Below are 18,247 nucleotides of genomic sequence, written 5' to 3'. Positions count from 1 at the left end.
TACTCCACAGTTCCTGACCAAATTATGCAGTTTATGTGAAAGCATCTGGCATAGTTCTTGGCACCTTATACACAATCAATAAATGTTGTTGAAAGAATGAATAATTGGCATTTAATAAATTTTAATATCTTTTTTATTATCACATTTGGGAAAAATTCAAGGTTTTCAGTTTAAGCTATTCTTAGGTGTTTGTAATTTTCTGCAGTTGTCTCTAGGTCAAGACAAATGCCCATTTCTTTTAGGGTTTTTATTGGAGAACACTTTGAGATAGACATCTCATTTTTACACAGTTCCCAAGGGAACAGTGCTCACACAATGTTACTCATTTTAGAAAGTTTGGTAAAATTCCATTTGGCTACAAGTCTGTTATCTGAGCCTAGGAGAGAAAGGCTATGTTTTTTATGCTCTGACTTTGTTCTCAGCTGTCTTTTGTATCCTGGGATAGTGGAGAGAAAAAAAAATGGCTTAGAATTAATACTAAAGATTTAGTCATCCCATATGTTACTCTCAGCGAGGAATATATTGAGTTTTCAGGATGAATACATGAGAAATTGGAAGGCTAAAGGGTTCAGCAGTGGCATTCTCTCTCACTTGCTCAGTTAATTAACTGATAATTCCTGATAATAATTTCTACTTGAGAATGCTGTCACCCATGAACATATTCCATTGGCTAGTAATTGATATATTTAGTATAAGAATTGTTTCTTTTCAGTAATTCCTAAATAGCAGGTATTTTATTTTACCTGAGGATGTTTTCTTCCTCCCCAAATATTTCAGTGTTGCTACCGTGTGCTCAATGAGCCATTTTCCCCTTTCCTCAACACATTTTTAGAATTCGATAGACATCTTTTCCCCTTCACAGGGTCACAAGTAGTCTTTTGTTTTACCTACCAATTCCTACCAAAATGTTGCTTAGTTGAGCTCTGTTTCTATGAACTCAAAACTTTGGAAAGAAATCGCTTGTAAACATAGAAAAGATCTTGTCTGGGAATCTTCCCTTACACTATTAAAAAAGGATCTTCAAAAAGGAGTATTCTATGTCAGACCCCAAAAGAATGGAAAAACACATCTGAAATGCAGTTAATGAAAACACAAATTTATCGATTTGACATCAGCTTAAAGACAGAGCTCAGGAAAATCAGTTAAATGTAGAGCCTAATTTCCCAATTGGAAGAATCTTAGACATCTTCTGATCTAATAAACTTATTTTACAAATGGCAAATCTGAAACATTTCTAAGCTGAAACAAAAACAAAAGCAAAAAACCAAGGTAATCATCAGGAGATACTCCAGAGATTTTCACATTTTTATTAGTGAGACTAGGTTAGGTTATTATGCATAAATAAATAACTACAGAAGCTCGGTAACTTAAGACAATAGAGGGATTGGTATTTCTTACATGTGACATGCCCATCACAGGTGGGTGGTGAGGTGTACTGCATGAGCTCAAGGATCTGGATTGATGGAACATCACCAGATGCTATGGTAGAGGGAAAGTAAGAATGGCTAATCATGCCTAAAATTTAAAGGTTCCCACCTGTAAGTGTCACATATCATTTCCACTCATTTCATCAGCTAAGCAAATCAATAGTCATGTATCCCCTCAAGGAGGTAGGGAACTGCAATCCAGCTATGTTAGTGGAAGGAGGAAACTGGAATATTTGTGAACAGCCCCAATGTGTACAAATCATTATTACTCCTATAGTCATTGATAATTTTCAAATGTGTGTACTCAGTTATGTGTATGAACTCAGTTATTCCATAAACGTGGAATATACTAGAGTATAATAAGATCTTTAAAAAGGTGATTAGAGAATGCAATTATAGAAAATTAATTCTAGAGAATTACAATGGAATTTAATGTTTAATTGGCTGAAAATTTCTTCCATCTCTCCCCTACCTAAATTAGTAAGACAATGAGTTGCAGGAAATTGTTGTAAAGATATCTAAGGAAGGGATCAGTTGAAAGGTGAGGGAATATTAAAAAAACAGAAATTAGAAGAGGAAAACTGACATCGTCCCTCCAACACCATCAATGGGTCTGGAAGTACAGATGGGTACATTAGTGTCCGGTAGCACATTCTCGATAACATTTGACATGCACGAATAGTTTTCTTGCTCACCAAGCCATTTTTACATCAAAACTTGATTCTCTTGGATTTTTTTCTTAGAGGGACTTCTCAGGCTAATGTGAATATTTGACATTTTGAACTTAAGAGTTCTTATTCTTTTTTTCTTTTTTAGATTTTGTTTATTTATGTAAGAGAGAGTGTGTAGGCATATGAGTGGAGGGAGGGTCAGAGAGAGGGAGAGAGGGAGAGAGAATCTCAAGCAGACTTCACCCTGAGCAGGAGACCCAAGACTGGTTGGATCCCACCACCCTGAGATCACGATGTAAGCCAAGAGGATTCTCAAGCGACTGAGCCACCCAGGTGCCCCAAGATTCTTATTCTAATTCAACAAGTTGGCCTCCAGTTTATATGCTTTAGTTTGGATATTGCAAGCCTGCCTCACTGAGTCTTATCAACTCTGGGAGATTGACATTTCTGGATCTACAGGGCTAATAATTGATTGCAGGAAATTCACTCAGGAAACGCTACTGGATACGACTTTCTACTCACCAGTCAGGTAGTCTGGCAGCATCTGACCTTCTCTCTCAGTCTTCCAAAGACAGTTCTTGCCCTGTCCCTTGGCAATGTTCTCTTCAAAGTATGATGTGAAAGATGCTAGCTAACTCGTCTTCTTCATATGATCTTTTTGCCCAAAGAAAGTCAAGTTGTGGTGTGACCAGGTAGTGAATTGTACAACTCCTCTGTCCTTGACTTCTTCAAGGATAGAATCCAGTGATGAGACTTGATAGAGAGTTAAAGAGAGTTAAAATAGTGAAGGTTTTAGTTAGCAATGTGAAAATACTCTCCAGTCGTAGGAGCAGCCTGACTGGGAAGGTATGTTAGCAGCCTGTTGAATTCCACATCAGGTTATTTTTATGGGGGCCTATTGGGTCTTCTTCCTATCTTGTCACTGTCATGCCACCCTATGGATCTGCCCGTGTTTCCTCGCCTCCAACCTTTGATGCAGGCTCATGTACACTCTCTCCCCATGAGCACCTAAGCAAAACCACTGGGGGGTGGGAGGTGGTGGCTAAAACTGCAAGGTATACGATATTATGATATTAACACAGCACTTGGGTTACAAGCACACATGGTTTTCCTTAAGTGTACGTGCTCCAAAGTTGGGCCACTCCCTGCGGCCCTATCTCCTACTTACCAAGCTGTGATAAACTGCAAAAGGGGTTGGTCTAAGGGAGACAGGGCAGTCCCTGGGCTGAGACTGGGTGTTCCCAGGCAATCTCCCATCTGCCATCTGGCTTTCTTCCCTCCTGCTCAGGTCTAACTGCCTACTCTAACAGTGGATGGTGTCCTACTGTCGGCAGAAAGATTGTTAAGATAGAGTCTCTTCCTGATCTTTTCAAATAGGCATGTCCTTTGAGAGAAACCGACATTGTCACTAATGTTTATTGAGCAATTTTTACAGAGCAGAAACTTTGGTATGTGTTTGTGCTTTATTTTGTTTAATCTTCATAAAACTCAGTGAAGTAAATGCTATTATTCCCACCTTTACAGATGAGTAAAGTGAAGCTTAAAGAAACTTGGTTGAGTGGTCCAATTACTAAGCTGATAATTAGCAAGAATAGGATTCGAATGTAGTTATGAGTTCAAAACCTCAGTTTCTTGCGGTGCCTGGGTGGCTCAGTCATTAAGTGTCTACCTTCCACTCAGGATATGATCTCAGGGTCCCGGGATGGAGCCCCGCATCGGGCTCCCTGCTCAGCGGGAAGCCTGCTTCTCCCTCTCTCAATCCCCCTGCTTGTGTTCCCTCTCTCACTGTGTCTCTCTCTGTCAAATAAATAAATAAAGTCTTAAAAACCAAAACAAAACTGAGCTTCTCATTACTATGTAGCAATGGAGAGACTAAAAGCAACTTCAATAATCATTTACCCATTTATTTAACAAGCATGTTTAAGAGCCCACTATGAACTCTTCAAGATGCTCCTCAAGGAGCTGTTATTCCATTGAGGAACACATGCAATAGCAAATAAGTTAATGAGATGATATCAGTTAGTGGTAAGTGGTATAAAAATACTAAACAGGGTAATCGGATGGAGAGAAATTTGAGCGAAAGGATATTAGTGTGCTGGTCCAGGGAAGCTTTTTTTTTTTTTTTAAGTTTTATGGAGAAAATGCTTAAGCTGAGACCTGAGTAATGAAACAGAGTCAGCTTTTGGGAAAGGGTGAAAAACCTTCCAGGCAGAAAGAACCGAAGGATAGAGACAGTGTGAGAACATTCCAGGCAGGGGGAAGGGCAATGCGCAAATGTTTGAGATAGAGGGGAAGATGGTGCACTTGAGGAACAGACAGACCCTTGCAGATGCACAGATAAAGGGAAAGTAGAAATAATCAAAGTTAGACAGATGGGCAGGAGAAGAGGGGAACAACATCCACTCTTGGATGTAACTGAAAGGCTCAAGAGGGAAAAGGTGAAGAGTCTTGGAAGGCAGAAGTTTTTATATATGCATGTATTTCTTTCCAGGGGTTAGCCCTGCTGCTAGGAATGCTTAACTTTTATCCCCCAAGGCCCAGAGGTATATAACACAGTTTTGGCTTTAGATATGCAAACCATTGTATTCCTTCAAACACCTATTGAACACAAGACAGGAGATTATGTTTAGTACTGACAGTAGTTGGGTCCAGCAAACATTTTTTTTTTTTAATTTATTTTTTAGAAGATTTTACTTACTTATTTGAGGGAGGAAGAGAGAGAGTGCGTGAGCATGTGCATGAGAATGGGGAAAGTGCAGTCTTCGTGCTGAAAAGGGAGCCCTACGTGACCTGAGCAGAAGGCAGGTGGTTAACTGAGCCACAGAGGGGCTCCTCCAGCAAACATTCTTACAAACATCTGGACCTCAGCCACCTCCTCTCTGGAAGTTAGTGCTTAGAATTTTTACATTTAGAAGGATGTGTAACACACTGATGGTGGCTGAGGTTAACTCAAAAAGCTGGAAATAAGACTAAATGAACGTTACCTGTGGATTTGAGTACAGTAGCTGATACACTGTTGCCTTCCCAAGGTTATCAAATGGCTCTCAAACCAATATTGTAACTTTGGTAATATTGGCCTGAATCCTATTGGCCTACCTTGAAATTAATGGATTGCTTTTAAGTCTTTGTACAAAGTTTCAAGTGATCTTAATGATGGATCATGCTTTTATTCTTTAGCTCAATTTTAGGAGTGCCAGTGGGACCCAAGGAAACTTTCCATGCTGTTTTCCTGTAAGTGTATCTCCTGCTTGAACCTTTTCTGGAAACCAGCAATCAAATTACTTCAACAAAGTAAAAAATAATTCTGTTTGCTGAGTTGTTGTTTAGCAAATGAAGTACTCTCCAGGGTGTTTGAATATCTCAACAAAACACTTCAACATATGCCTGGGAAAATGGATTTAGGATTTGATAATATGTTGTGGAAGATGAATTTAGAATGTGACTGGGGAAAAATGCTACATTGAAATCTCTTCAAGAACATTGTCCGAATGTGTGTAATTCATGGGCAAACTAGCATTCGGGAAAGCATATTAATGTCTTTTGCACACTTGAAACTAGATCCTAAATTTTATATTCTTAGCCAGATGTATTTATAATATGTTTTATTTGTTCTTAACTTTATAGGGTTCTTTGTTTTTCTTTCATGATCATTTTTCCAATTAGCTCACAAGGCTCTGATTGCATTTTTGGCTTATAAGAGTGTAACTCCTTACTCACTGAATGACTGAAACAACAGGAGAAGAGGATACACTGTTTATATAAAACATTTGAGAAACAATGATTTGTATGTTCATTATTTGTCTAGCCAAATATCAATTTCTCAAAATATTTTATTTTTTTCCTACTTCAGAGAATATGTCATCTCGAGTATCAAAAGCCACTAAAAAATGCTTCATCTAGACATGTGTATTTGATTTGCAAATATATGAGTAAATTTCAATTTTGAGATGCTTTTAGGTAGATAAATTAGAGTTATAAAAACATCTCAAAGGGGAGGAGGAGTCAAGATGGCGGAGAAGTAGCAAGCTGAGACTGCTTCAGCTAGCCGGAGATCAGCTAGATAGCTTATCTAAAGATTGCAAACACCTGAAAATCCATCGGCAGATCGAAGAGAAGAAGAACAGCAATTCTGGAAACAGAAAAACAACCACTTTCTGAAAGGTAGGACCGGCGGAGAAGTGAATCCAAAGCGACGGGAAGATAGACCCCGGGGGGAGGGGCCGGCTCCCGGCAAGCGGCGGAGCAACCGCGCACAAAATCAGGACTTTTAAAAGTCTGTTCCGCGGAGGGACATCGCTCCAGAGGCTAAACCGGAGCGAAGCCCACGCGGGGTCAGCGTGGCCTCAGGTCCCGCAGGGTCACAGAAGGATCGGGGGTGTCTGAGTGTCGCAGAGCTTGCGGGTATTGGAACGGGAAAGCCGGCTACAGAGACAGAGCCGACAGTAAGCTCGCAGCTCCGTGTTACCTTGAACCGGTCGCAGGCTCGGTGAGCTCGGAGCGCAGCCGGAGGTCAGGCAGACGGGAGTAACTGGGCGCTGTTCTCTGAGGGCGCACTGAGGAGTGGGGCCCTGGGCTCTCGGCTCCTCCGGGCCGGAGACCAGGAGGCCGCCATTTGTATTCCCGTCCTCTGGAACTCTACGGAAAGCGCTCAGGGAACAAAAGCTCCTGAAAGCAAACCCGAGCGGATTACTCACCCCGGCCCCGGGTAAGGGCGGTGTAATTCCGCCTGGGGCAAAGACACTTGAAAATCACTACAACAGGCCCCTCCCCCAGAAGATCAACAAGAAATCCAGCCGAGACCAAGCTCACCTACCAAGGAGTGCGGTTTCAATACCAAGGAGAGCAGCAGAATTCCAGAGGAGGAGAAAGCCAAGCACGGAACTCATGGCTTTTTTCCTGTGATTTTTTTTAGTCTTGCAGTTAATTTAATTTTTTCTTTTTCATTTTTTTTTTTTTCTTTTTCTCGCCTTCGGGTAAAATTTTTTTTTTTTTTAACTGTTACCTTTTTCTTTTTTAACGATTTTTTACTAGTTTATCTAATATATATATATTTTTTTTTTACATTTTTCTTAGGTGTTTTCTTTTTTAAAAAAAAATTCTTTTCTTTTTTTTTTTTTTTTTTTTTTTTCTTTTTTCTTTCTTCCTTTTTGAACCTCTTTTTATCCCCTTTCTCCCCACTCACGATTTTGGATCTCTTCTAATTTGGCTAAAGCATATTTTCCTGGGGTTGTTGCCACCCTTTTAGTATTTTACTTGCCCCTTCATTTACTCTTATCTGGACAAAATGACAAGACGTAAAAATTCACCACAAAAAAAAGAACAAGAGGCAGTACCGAAAGCTAGGGACCTAATCAATACAGACATCGGTAATATGTCAGATCTAGAGTTCAGAATGACAATTCTCAAGGTTCTAGCCGGGCTCGAAAAAGGCATGGAAGATATTAGAGAAACCCTCTCGAGAGATATAAAAGCCCTTTCTGGAGAAATAAAAGAACTAAAATCTAACCAAGTTGAAATCAAAAAAGCTATTAATGAGGTGCAATCAAAAATGGAGGCTCTCACTGCTAGGATAAATGAGGCAGAAGAAAGAATTAGTGATATAGAAGACCAAATGACAGAGAATAAAGAAGCTGATCAAAAGAGGGACAAACAGCTACTGGACCACGAGGGGAGAATTCGAGAAATAAGTGACACCATAAGACGAAACAACATTAGAATAATTGGGATTCCAGAAGAAGAAGAAAGTGAGAGGGGAGCAGAAGGTATACTGGAGAGAATTATTGGGGAGAATTTCCCCAATATGGCAAAGGGAACGAGCATCAAAATTCAGGAGGTTCAGAGAATGCCCCTCAAAATAAATAAGAATAGGCCCACACCCCGTCACATAATAGTAAAATTTACAAGTCTCAATGACAAAGAGAAAATCCTGAAAGCAGCCCGGGAAAAGAAGTCTGTAACATACAATGGTAAAAATATTAGATTGGCAGCTGACTTATCCACAGAGACCTGGCAGGCCAGAAAGAGCTGGCATGATATTTTCAGAGCACTAAACGAGAAAAACATGCAGCCAAGAATACTATATCCAGCTAGGCTATCATTGAAAATAGAAGGAGAGATTAAAAGCTTCCAGGACAAACAACAACTGAAAGAATTTGCAAATACCAAACCAGCTCTACAGGAAATATTGAAAGGGGTCCTCTAAGCAAAGAGAGAGCCTACAAGTGGTAGATCAGAAAGGAACAGAGACCATATACAGTAACAGTCACCTTACAGGCAATACAATGGCACTAAATTCATATCTCTCAATAGTTACCCTGAATGTGAATGGGCTAAATGCCCCTGTCAAAAGACACAGGGTATCAGAATGGATAAAAAAACAAAACCCATCTATATGTTGCCTCCAAGAAACACATTTTAAGCCCGAAGACACCTCCAGATTTAAAGTGAGGGGGTGGAAAAGAATTTACCATGCTAATGGACATCAGAAGAAAGCAGGAGTGGCAATCCTTATATCAGATCAATTAGATTTTAAGCCAAAGACTGTAATAAGAGATGAGGAAGGACACTATATCATACTCAAAGGGTCTGTCCAACAAGAAGATTTAACAATTTTAAATATCTATGCCCCCAACGTGGGAGCAGCCAACTATATAAACCAATTAATAACAAAATCAAAGAAACACATAAACAACAATACAATAATAGTAGGGGACTTTAATATTCCCCTCACTGAAATGGACAGGTCATCCAAGCAAAAGATCAGCAAGGAAATAAAGGCCTTAAATGACACACTGGACCAGATGGACATCACAGATATATTCAGAATATTTCATCCCAAAGCAACAGAATACACATTCTTCTCTAGTGCACATGGTACATTCTCCAGAATAGATCACATCCTCGGTCCTAAATCAGGACTCAACCGGTATCAAAAGATTGGGATCATTCCCTGCATATTTTCAGACCACAATGCTCTAAAGCTAGAACTCAACCACAAAAGGAAGTTTGGAAAGAACCCAAATACATGGAGACTAAACAGTATCCTTCTAAAGAATGAATGGGTCAACCGGGAAATTAAAGAAGAATTGAAAAAAATCATGGAAACAAATGATAATGAAAATACAACGGTTCAAAATCTGTGGGACACAACAAAGGCAGTCCTGAGAGGAAAATATATAGCGGTACAAGCCTTTCTCAAGAAACAAGAAAGGTCTCAGGTACACAACGTAACCCTACACCTAAAGGAGCTGGAGAAGGAACAAGAAAGAAACCCTAAGCCCAGCAGGAGAAGAGAAATCATAAAGATCAGAGCAGAAATCAATGAAATAGAAACCAAAAAAACAATAGAACAAATCAACGAAACTAGGAGCTGGTTCTTTGAAAGAATTAATAAAATTGATAAACCCCTGGCCCGACTTATCAAAAAGAAAAGAGAAAGGACCCAAATAAATAAAATCATGAATGAAAGAGGAGAGATCACAACTAACACCAAGGAAATACAAACTATTATAAGAACATACTATGAGCAACTCTACGGCAATAAATTTGACAATCTGGAAGAAATGGATGCATTCCTAGAAACACATAAACTACCACAACTGAACCATGAAGAAATAGAAAGCCTGAACAGACCCATAACCAGTAAGGAGATTGAAACAGTCATTAAAAATCTCCAAACAAACAAAAGCCCAGGGCCAGACGGCTTCCCGGGGGAATTCTACCAAACATTTAAAGAAGAACTAATTCCTATTCTCCTGAAACTGTTCCAAAAAATAGAAATGGAAGGAAAACTTCCAAACTCATTTTATGAGGCCAGCATCACCTTGATCCCAAAACCAGACAAGGATCCCACCAAAAAAGAGAGCTATAGACCGATATCCTTGATGAACACAGATGCGAAAATACTCAACAAAATACTAGCCAATCGGATTCAACAGTACATTAAAAAGATTATTCACCACGACCAAGTGGGATTTATTCCAGGGCTGCAAGGTTGGTTCAACATCCGCAAATCAGTCAATGTGATACAACACATCAATAAAAGTAAGAACAAGAACCATATGATACTCTCAATAGATGCTGAAAAAGCATTTGACAAAGTACAACATCCCTTCCTGATCAAAACTCTTCAAAGTGTAGGGATAGAGGGCACATACCTCAATATCATCAAAGCCATCTATGAAAAACCCACCGCAAATATCATTCTCAATGGAGAAAAACTGAAAGCTTTTCCGCTAAGGTCAGGAACACGGCAGGGATGTCCATTATCACCACTGCTATTCAACATCGTACTAGAGGTCCTAGCCTCAGCAATCAGACAACAAAAGGAAATTAAAGGCATCCAAATCGGCAAAGAAGAAGTCAAATTATCACTCTTCGCAGATGATATGATACTATATGTGGAAAACCCAAAAGACTCCACTCCAAAACTGCTAGAACTTATACAGGAATTCAGTAAAGTGTCAGGATATAAAATCAATGCACAGAAATCAGTTGCATTTCTCTACACCAACAGCAAGACAGAAGAAAGAGATATTAAGGAGTCAATCCCATTTACAATTGCATCCAAAACCATAAGATACCTAGGAATAAACCTAACCAAAGAGACACAGAATCTATACTCAGAAAACTATAAAGTACTCATGAAAGAAATTGAGGAAGACACAAAGAAATGGAAAAATGTTCCATGCTCCTGGATTGGAAGAATAAATATTGTGAAAATGTCTATGCTACCTAAAGCAATCTACACATTTAATGCAATTCCTATCAAAGTACCATCCATCTTTTTCAAAGAAATGGAACAAATAATTCTAAAATTTATATGGAACCAGAAAAGACCTCGAATAGCCAAAGGGATATTGAAAAAGAAAGCCAACGTTGGTGGCATCACAATTCCGGACTTCAAGCTCTATTACAAAGCTGTCATCATCAAGACAGCATGGTACTGGCACAAAAACAGACACATAGATCAATGGAACAGAATAGAGAGCCCAGAAATAGACCCTCAACTCTATGGTCAACTAATCTTCGACAAAGCAGGAAAGAATGTCCAATGGAAAAAAGACAGCCTTTTCAATAAATGGTGCTGGGAAAATTGGACAGCCACATGCAGAAAAATGAAATTGGACCATTTCCTTACACCACACACAAAAATAGACTCAAAATGGATGAAGGACCTCAATGTACGAAAGGAATCCATCAAAATCCTTGAGGAGAACACGGGCAGCAACCTCTTCGACCTCTGCCGCAGCAACATCTTCCTAGGAACAACGCAAAAGGCAAGGGAAGCAAGGGAAAAAATGAACTACTGGGATTTCATCAAGATCAAAAGCTTTTGCACAGCAAAGGAAACAGTTAACAAAATCAAAAGACAACTGACAGAATGGGAGAAGATATTTGCAAACGACATATCAGATAAAGGACTAGTGTCCAGAATCTATAAAGAACTTAGCAAACTCAACACCCAAAGAACAAATAATCCAATCAAGAAATGGGCAGAAGACATGAACAGACATTTCTGCAAAGAAGACATCCAGATGGCCAACAGACACATGAAAAAGTGCTCCATATCACTTGGCATCAGGGAAATACAAATCAAAACCACAATGAGATATCACCTCACACCAGTCAGAATGGCTAAAATCAACAAGTCAGGAAATGACAGATGCTGGCGAGGATGCGGAGAAAGGGGAACCCTCCTACACTGTTGGTGGGAATGCAAGCTGGTGCAGCCACTCTGGAAAACAGCATGGAGGTTCCTCAAAATGTTGAAAATAGAACTGCCCTATGACCCAGCAATTGCACTATTGGGTATTTACCCTAAAGATACAAATGTAGTGATCCAAAGGGACACATGCACCCGAATGTTTATAGCAGCAATGTCCACAATAGCCAAACTATGGAAAGAACCTAGATGTCCATCAACAGATGAATGGATCAAGAAGATGTGGTATATATACACAATGGAATACTATGCAGCCATCAAAAGAAATGAAATCTTGCCATTTGCAACAACATGGATGGAACTAGAGCGTATCATGCTTAGCGAAATAAGTCAAGCAGAGAAAGACAACTATCATATGATCTCCCTGATATGAGGAAGTGGTGATGCAACATGGAGGCTTAAGTGGGTAGAAGAATAAATGAAACAAGATGGGATTGGGAGGGAGACAAACCATAAGTGACTCTTAATCTCACAAAACAAACTGAGGGTTGCCGGGGGGAGGGGGTTGGGGAGAAGGGGGTGGGATTATGGACATTGGGGAGGGTATGTGATTTGGTGAGTGCTGTGAAGTGTGTAAACCTGGTGATTCACAGACCTGGGGATAAAAATATATGTATATAAAAAATATATGTTTATAAAAAATAAAAAATAAAAAAATAAAAAAAAAATAAAAAAAATAAAATAAAATAAAATAAAGGTCAAGTTTAAAAAAAAAAAAAAAAAAAAAAAAAAAAAACATCTCAAAGGAGAAATTATTTTAACTAGAGGAATAAGTTGGCCCATTAACAGCTTCAAAAAAAAAAAATAAGTATAAACACAGAGCTCTGAGACTGAAAACCTCCTGAAATACAAGTGGAAATCTGGACTCATTTTAAAAAAAGATTTTATTTATTTATTTATTTGAGAGAGAGAGAGAGTGAGCACATGATTGGGGATAGTGGCAGAGGGAGAGTGAGACACAGGCTTCCTGCTAAGCAGGGAGCCCAACTCAGAGCTGGATCCTAGGACCCCAGAATCATGACCTGAGCTGAAGACAGATGCTTAACTGACTGAACCACCCAGGCATCCCTGGACTTATTTGTTTTAGAGTATGTTAGCACTACTTTGTTACTCCCATGTGCCTAGTTTAGTGATATATTTATCACTAATTAATTAATTAAAATTGATTAAAATTGAAATTAAAAATTTTTAAATTTTCTTAAAAACTAAAAAAATCAATCACTAATTAATTAACATCACTAACTAATCACTAAATAATTTATCACTAATTAATCACTTAATTAAAAAATCAAGATTTTAAAAATTTTGTCCCTCTGTAATTAGTAAGAGGATTATTACTACTGACTGTCTTATCAATAAATAATTTTACATAAAATAAAAATATTATTTAAAATAAAAACTTAAAATAACTAAATTTAAGTTTAAATAAATAAATTCAATTAAATAAATAATGTAATTAAAATTTAAAATAAAATAAAAAATTTTTAACTTACTATATTTGATATATTACTAAGTTGAATAATATTAATGTAAATGTCAAGCATACAAGAATTGTGACATATCACATAACTCAGCTAACTTATTTCTCAGTGAAGATGAAAAAAAAAGAAATCATTAAATGGAGATTATAGTTGCATAATTCGGGAAAATGAAGATTTTTGTTTTATAGTCAAAGAAACAGTTTATCTGTATCATTTCTTCTGTTATAAAATTTTTTAAATTTAATTAATTTATTTGACAAACAGAGATCACAAGTAGGAAGAGAGGCAGGCAGAGACCGAGGGGGAAGTGGGCTCTCTGCTCAGCAGAGAGCCCAATGCAGGGCTCAATCCCAGGACCCTGAGATCATGACCTGAGCTGAAGGCAGAGGCTTAACCATTGAGCCACCCAGGTGCCCCTCTTCTGTTATAAAATCTTACATGATCATAAAATTTTAAACAACGTGGAACTAATGAAGTGCACAGATTCAAGTTTTCTCTTTATTCCCTTGTCCACAAACCACTTTGTAAAAGAAAATCATGGTAAGAGTTTGGAAAATGTTTTTCCATATTTAAATGTCTATATAGACTTACATAAAGATATGCCCACACATGCACACGTACATGTGCACACATTTATACTTTATACATGAGGCATGTATATAGAAGAAATGAGATCATATTACATATTGTTTTGCAACTTGATCTTTCACTTATGTTGTAGAAACCCTACCATGTGTGCACACATAGTAATGCTTTGTTATTTTCAACTGATGATATTGAAACAATGAGATCCCCTCACCCCCCCCCCCCCCGGTATGGTAAAATTGGAAAAGATTGTTAAGGCCTGTCCTTAGGAGGGCATGGAAAAGTAGGTCCTCTATTGACATGCCAGTGGGAGGGCATGTCAATAGTGATAATATGAATAGTTATAACAGATTTCCAGGTAATTTTGGCAATGTATAACAAAGTCTTAGTGTGCAATACCTTTGAGCAGAAATTCCTCTGCCAGTTCTCTAGCTTATAGAAATAATCCCTCATATGCACAACGATATATGGAAAGATGTGTTCATTGAAGCAAATTCTGAATTTAAAAAAAATGAAAAGAAAAGAACCTAATGCTTATCAATACTGTAGAATGGCTAAATTAACTCATATCTATCCAATTATTTTTTACATTGCATCAGTTGGCTGGGCTCCAGCTGTATAAGACAGGGTTTGCTGTAGCTCCTGAGTTGTGTTCATGTCCTCTTCATGCGTCTTCCACCCTTTTCGGACCAGTGACCAACTGAGGCATGTTCTTCTCATGGTGAAAGGCAGGACTGAAAAGGGGCTAGCCTCCACATGAGCTCTGTTTAAGTTCTTGCTTATACCAAGTCTGCCAGTATCCCATTTCCCATATATCAAAGCAAGCGCCATAGCCATGACCTAATGAATGGGCAGGATTCATGGAATTCTCCTCCAGCCTATGGCGGAAGTCAAGGGGAAGGGAGTGACCATTTGCAAATAACCTAATGACAGCTATTATGCTAATAATCTAAACCACTCTAGACAGATCTGAGAGGTTTCCAGCAAACTTTAAACACAAAGAAGGGCAATCCAATCTAGTTGAATTTAAGGACTCAGTGTCATAACCAATTTGTTGCTTTTGTCCTGCTCTTTTGCATCCAACTTCAGATTGACTGGGGACAAAGGTCTTTCACTTTTCTGTCTTCCTTTTCTTGGTCTCTCTAGTATGGAAGAAGGTGGACTAGGACAAGTGTCTAAGTTAGCAGGTCACTTAAATTCTTCATGTCTCTTGGCAGTCTCTGAGTCTCTGGCTAAGACCGGCTGGCTGCTGATGCAAACATTCAATGTTGGCTCTATTCTGGGATGTGAGAGGGCCTTGGAGATTTCCTTATTGCATAGTTCTCTAATATGAGATTATTTCTAGTTTAACTTTCTTGAAATCATTCAATTTGTACTCCTGGCAGTTTATCCCACAGCTTCTTGATGCTCTTGGTATTTACTGAGTGCCCAGCCCTCTTCGACATATGTGTTACCAGCAAGGGTATTTCCATTTAACTACTTTTGTAATGTCCAAGTAACCTTGCTATTTTCACACGCCTTTGGAATTCTCACCATCGATGTGCCTATCTGCTTGCTGCCATCTTTCCTTAGTCCCTTTCCCATGCTGAAGTAGGTAGATTCGCATGTGTATTCCTTAAGAAAGTCCAACTGAGGGATGAGATGACAATTTCATACTGCTGTAGGTACCCCCAACTTCTAATGTGGTTCCCCAAGTGCCCTTATGATTTGGTTTGGGGTGAAGTTAAGGCTTACCGTCTCCCAGCTCAATGACTCCTTACTCCTACGCACCTCTGCTCTAACATTTTTTTTATTTGGGCTGGAGGTTGGAGGGAATGGGGAGAGGAAGATGAATTCATGTAGCTGAGACATGGCTGGGTTTGGAGGAGCCAGGTCTATTGCTTCTAAGTAAGTCTTAGAGTCTGGCTCTACTTTGTTTTTCTTTCCTTTTTTAAAAATTTTAATTTAATTTAATTTAATTTAATTTTGTGTGTGTGTGTTCCAAAATTCATTGTTTATGCACTGCACCTAGTGCTCCATGCCCTCCTTAATACCCACCACAAGGCTTGCCCAACCTCCACCTCCTTCACCTCCAAAACCCTCAGTTTGCTTCTCAGAGTCCACAGTCTCTCATGGTTTGTCTACCCCTCTGATTTCCCCCAACTCACTTCTCCTCTCCTTGTCCTCCATGAATTTGTTATGCTCCACAAGTAAGTGAAACCATATGATAATTTTCATTCATTTAAAAATGTCACGTTTTCACCATCAGCACTTAGTCAATTCTAAGGAAATGAGAACAATCCATTCAATTTCATATTACACAGTATATGTAAAACGGATTTCCTGTCAAGAGCAGCCATGCTACTAAGGAAATTATTCATCCTGAAGGATATAACTTGAGTGTCATCATGGATGGAACTAGAGCGTATCATGCTTAGCGAAATAAGTCAAGCAGAGAAAGACAACTATCATATGATCTCCCTGATATGAGGAAGTGGTGATGCAACATGGGGGCTTAAGTGGGTAGGAGAAGAATAAATGAAACAAGATGTGATTGGGAGGGAGACAAATCACAAGTGACTCTTAATCTCACAAAACAAACTGAGGGTTGCTGGGGGGAGGGGGTTTGGGAGAAGGGGGTGGGATTATGGACATTGGGGAGGGTATGTGCTTTGGTGAGTGCTGTGAAGTGTGTAAATCTGGTGATTCACAGACCTGTACCCCTGGGGATAAAAATATATGTTTATAAAAAATTAAAAATTAAAAAAAAAGAAAATATCCTATATTATTAGAAACACATACTCTTCGGGGTGCCTAGGTGGTTCAGTTGGTTGAGTGTCTGATTCTTTTTTTTTTTTTTTAATATTTTATTTATTTGGCACAGAGAGAGAGAGATCACAAGTAGGCAGAGAGGCAGGCAGGGGAGGCAGGGGGATAGAGAAAGCAGGATCCCCGCAAAGCAGGGAGCCCGAAGCAGGGCTCCATCCCAGGACCCCAAGATCATGACCTGAGAGCTGAAGGCAGAGGCTTAGCCCACTGGGCCACCCAGGCGCTCCGAGTGTTTGATTCTTGATCTCAGCCCAGGTCTGGATCTCAGGGTCAGTGAATTCAAGTCCCATGTTGAGAAAAATACATTTAAAATTCTAAACTGATGGAGCCTAGGGATAAATGGCTGTTTCCATAAGGACTAAACCAAGAGAATATCTCAATCTTTTCTATTTTCAATGCAGCTGTCAGGGACCCTGTTTCTTGGGTGGGCCAGAACTGGGTAGATAATTAGAACAATCTTGAGATACAAAATGCAAGGATATTATCTATACTCACCATATATAGTACCAGCTTAGCCTTCCCAGTAGAAAAACTTGCATCAAGATAAGGAAACTGTTATTCTTTCCAATACACTGTGGATAACATTACAGACTCAGAGCTAGACTTTTGGCTGCTTATCATGATGGGGAGGAATAAAGGGGGGCTGGAATGAGAGACATCTGCATTATAGTCCTGATGTACTTCTTCCTAACTCTGTGATTTCAGGGAGTTAACCTTTCTAAATTCAGTGTCTGCATCTGAAAATTACAAATCCTAATACTACCAGATGACATCATTATGGTTAAATGGTGCAGTGTATATAAAGCTCTTAGCATACAGTTTTTGCTTAACAAATAGTTACTATTATTATTTAGAACAGTAAGAAAGCAGATAACTCATTGGGTTAGTAGGACATATACATGCTTAGCTGGACAATATCTGCTACTGTCTCCCAGCAACTTAGGCTGCAGAAATTGTTTGAGAAGCCTTTTTTTTTAGAAGTCTTAATTTTTAAGAACTTATTTAATATTGATAATTCTTGAATACATTAGACTCTAATTGACTATCTGGCCAAAACTAAAAAAAAAAAAAAAAAAAAAAAGAAAAGAAAAGAAAAATTCTATATTTGGTGAAGCAATTCCCAGGAAAGGTGGTCTTAGATGACAATCAACATATACTGATTTTCAATGTTATGATTATTTCTGTTTCTCATTATCTCCCTCTATTCATTCCAATGCTCACACACATACCACATCAGTGTAGTTTCTTCTACAAGTTACCAAATCCAGGGTGACTAGCTCTCTGCATAATGCAGCTGGTTAGTGGGCATCCATGGATTCAAGCATAATAAGGAAGCACCTCACAGCTTTTCTTAGGTTATGTTTTCTATTCTCTAGCAAACTCGGTCCCCAGGGAGTACATGCTCCCAAATATCACAGAACTTGTTGCTCATGGCCTGCCATTATCAAGTGATTGTCCAAAGTCATTTTTGATCTTCAGCATTTATCTTTACAGGAAACAACTTATAATACTTTGGGAAGACCATGAGATTTGGACACTGTAGTGGAAGTC

The 18,247-nt window shown here is 38.8% G+C and overlaps 1 long non-coding RNA gene across 5 annotated transcripts in view; it reads left to right on the top strand.

Moving 5' to 3' along the window:
- The window catches only part of LOC131810595 (uncharacterized), a 217,570-nt gene that overhangs the window by 154,675 nt on the left and 44,648 nt on the right, over nucleotides 1-18,247 (top strand). For 4 of the 5 annotated variants that reach the window (XR_009345622.1, XR_009345612.1, XR_009345608.1 and 1 more), the window contains one exon: nucleotides 5,276-5,329. The exons of the other annotated variant lie outside the window; for it this stretch is intronic. This is a non-coding gene — a long non-coding RNA (uncharacterized LOC131810595). The remainder of the gene's footprint in view (nucleotides 1-5,275; nucleotides 5,330-18,247) is intronic. 5 annotated transcript variants of the gene reach the window in all.

Source organism: Mustela lutreola, chromosome 1 (genome assembly GCF_030435805.1).
Source record: "Mustela lutreola isolate mMusLut2 chromosome 1, mMusLut2.pri, whole genome shotgun sequence".
NCBI lineage: Eukaryota > Metazoa > Chordata > Mammalia > Carnivora > Mustelidae > Mustela > Mustela lutreola.
The sequence above is the reverse complement of the archived record's forward strand: the minus strand, read 5'-3'. Positions and strand labels throughout refer to the sequence as shown.